Source organism: Ovis aries, chromosome 12 (assembly GCF_016772045.2).
Source record: "Ovis aries strain OAR_USU_Benz2616 breed Rambouillet chromosome 12, ARS-UI_Ramb_v3.0, whole genome shotgun sequence".
Taxonomy (NCBI): Eukaryota; Metazoa; Chordata; class Mammalia; order Artiodactyla; family Bovidae; genus Ovis; species Ovis aries.
Window position 1 is genome coordinate 79,107,132 of NC_056065.1, and position 2,571 is coordinate 79,109,702.

Here is a 2,571-nt window from a genome sequence, read left to right on the forward strand (position 1 = left end):
TGGCCAGAGGGAGACGATGGCGCCACCTCTCCTTGGGGGGTACAAAGGACAGAGGGGACTGCTCACAGGAGGGCGTGTGTGACGCTGGAATGGCACCAGCTGGAACGGGAGGGCAGGGGGCAGTGTGGCTTAAGAGGAATGAACTGGGGAAGGATTCTGGCAGAGGAGGGCCTTTGCAGGCTTTGAAGAATAGTGCTTGATAGGAAGAAAGTGACCCCCCGCTCAGGGAGGATTAAGTGACATCCAAACAGGGCTCAAGGCAGCCGGGGGGCTTTGGGTGGGCAGGAAGGTTTGCTGACCAGTGTGAGACTCTTCTCTGCAGATGGGGCCCAGGCAGGGCCCTCCATCTGAAGGCTAAGCCTCCTGGCGCCAAGGTGTGTGTGCGTCCTCGGGACCCAGCGGGGAGCACGGCCGGCGCCTCCGTCAGGTGTGCAGGCAGCCCCCTCCCCGGCCCCTGAGCCACGTGGCTGGCGGGCTGCCCTAGAGCCAGGGTCAGGTCAGCCGCACTCATCCTGTTGCCTTCCTCCTTTTCTTCTTCTTTTTGGCTGCACTGCACCACACAGCACGTGGGATCCTAGTCCCCGACCAGGGATTGAACCCGTGACTCCTGCAGTGGAAGCGCAGATTCCTGACCTCTGAACCACCGGGGAAGTCCTCGCCATTATTCCGGCCTGTTTCTCTCTCCGCGCGGGCCCTCCCCTCACCGCTCCCCTTTCAGCCTCGGGGTTTTCAGGCTTCCTGCTCCCGCCCTCCCTCCCCCTCGCCTCATCGTGGCTCCTCCAGGCCCTTCGGCTGCGGCTGCAGCCCCATCCCACCCTCAGTCCTCTGGGGTGGGGCTGCGGGGCGGGCAGGAGGGCATGGGGTCAGGGCACGCGGGTGCAGCCGTGGTTCACTGTTCTTCAAGTATGGCTGAGCTGGGCTCCATCGATGGATGATAGAGGCTCACGCTTCTGCCCGGGAGCTCGGTCCAGGGGAACGACACCTGATGTAACCCCCGATACTCAATGCCAGACCGTGGCGGTCCAGCCAGACCGTCACTGCCCTGCCTGCAGGTGCTTCTAGAACCTGACCAGCTCTCCCTCCCCTGTGGTCCCGGGCACCTCCTTTCTCCGAATGACTGGAGGGCCGCTCATGTCCTCCCCCGGCGGCTTGTGCCTGCCCAGGCGTGTCCGGCTCTCCTGCGGCCCCGTGGACTCCTCTGTCCGTGGGATTTCCCAGGCGAGGACGCTGGAGGGGTTGCCACTTCCTGCCCCCGGTTTCCTGACCCAGGGATTGCACCCGCGTCTCTTGCGTCTCCTACACTGCCAGGGGCTTCCTTACCCCTGGCTCCCCGGGAGGCCGTCTGCTCCCCTGCACGCCCTCTTATTTCCCTTCCAGCAGCCAGAGGGGCCCTTTAGAAACGCACACCAGGGACTTCCCTGGTGCTCCAGGGGTTAAGAATCCACCTGCGCAGGCAAGGGACATGGGCTCGGTCCCTGGTCTGGGAAGGTTCCTCATGCTGTGGGACAACCAAACCTGTGCACCCCAGTTACTGAGTGCATGTGTCTAGAGCCCGTGCTCGGCAGCAAGAGACGCCACTGCAGTGAGAAGCCTGCTCACCGCAACTAGAGAGGAGCCCCCGCTCGCCACAGCTAGAGAAAACCCTCGCACAGCCACGAAGACCCAGCACGGCCAAATAATAAAATAAATAAATAAATATTAAAGACTACCAGCTCACGTCAGATCTCATGATCCCTGCGCTCAGGACACCCAGCAGCTTGCTGTCTTATTCAGAGTACGAGGCCACTCATCACCACGGCCCATGGCCCTGGTGATTGATGACCCTCTGCCTGGCTGACAAAATTCCCTCTGCTTGCCTCTGTCTCAGCCACTCCAGCTCACAGCCTCCAGGTTGTAAAAGTGGTATTTAAACCCGAGTCCATCTGATTCGAGAGTTCACACCCTTTCCACTGAGAACAGTGTCATCCTCTTTTCCCAATGAGAAAACATGTTCAGTACGTTCAGAGAACCCCCCGGCGGTGCAGCGGTCAGGTCTCGCGGTGGCACTGCTGTGGACCCAGGTTCAATCCCTGGTCGGGGAACTGAGTCCCACCTGCTATGCAACCTGTAAACAAATAAATAAGTTTGAGATCAGACTATGCTTATGTGACTAGGGAATTGTATCAGCATTATCCATAGAATTAAACCCTGGGGCAGACCCCATCACTTCTAGAAGATCAGAAATGTCCACTAGAGCTGCCCAGGTAATAAGGTCATTGGCTGTTCACTTCCACCACCAAATTCCCCTGGATTTTATCTCTGCCCAGCTTATTGGCCCATAAAGAAGGGTGCATACCAGAGAATTGATGCTTCAGAACTATAGTGCTGGAGAAGACTCTTCAGAGTCCCTTGGACAACAAGGAGATCAAACAATCAGTCAACTCTAAAGGAAATCAACCCTAAACGCTCACTGGAAGGACTGATGCTGAAGCTGAAGCTCCACTATTTGGCCACCTGATGCAAAGAGCCGACTCACTGGAGAAGACCCTGATGCTGGGAAAGACTGAGGCAGGAGAAGGGAGCAACAGCTGA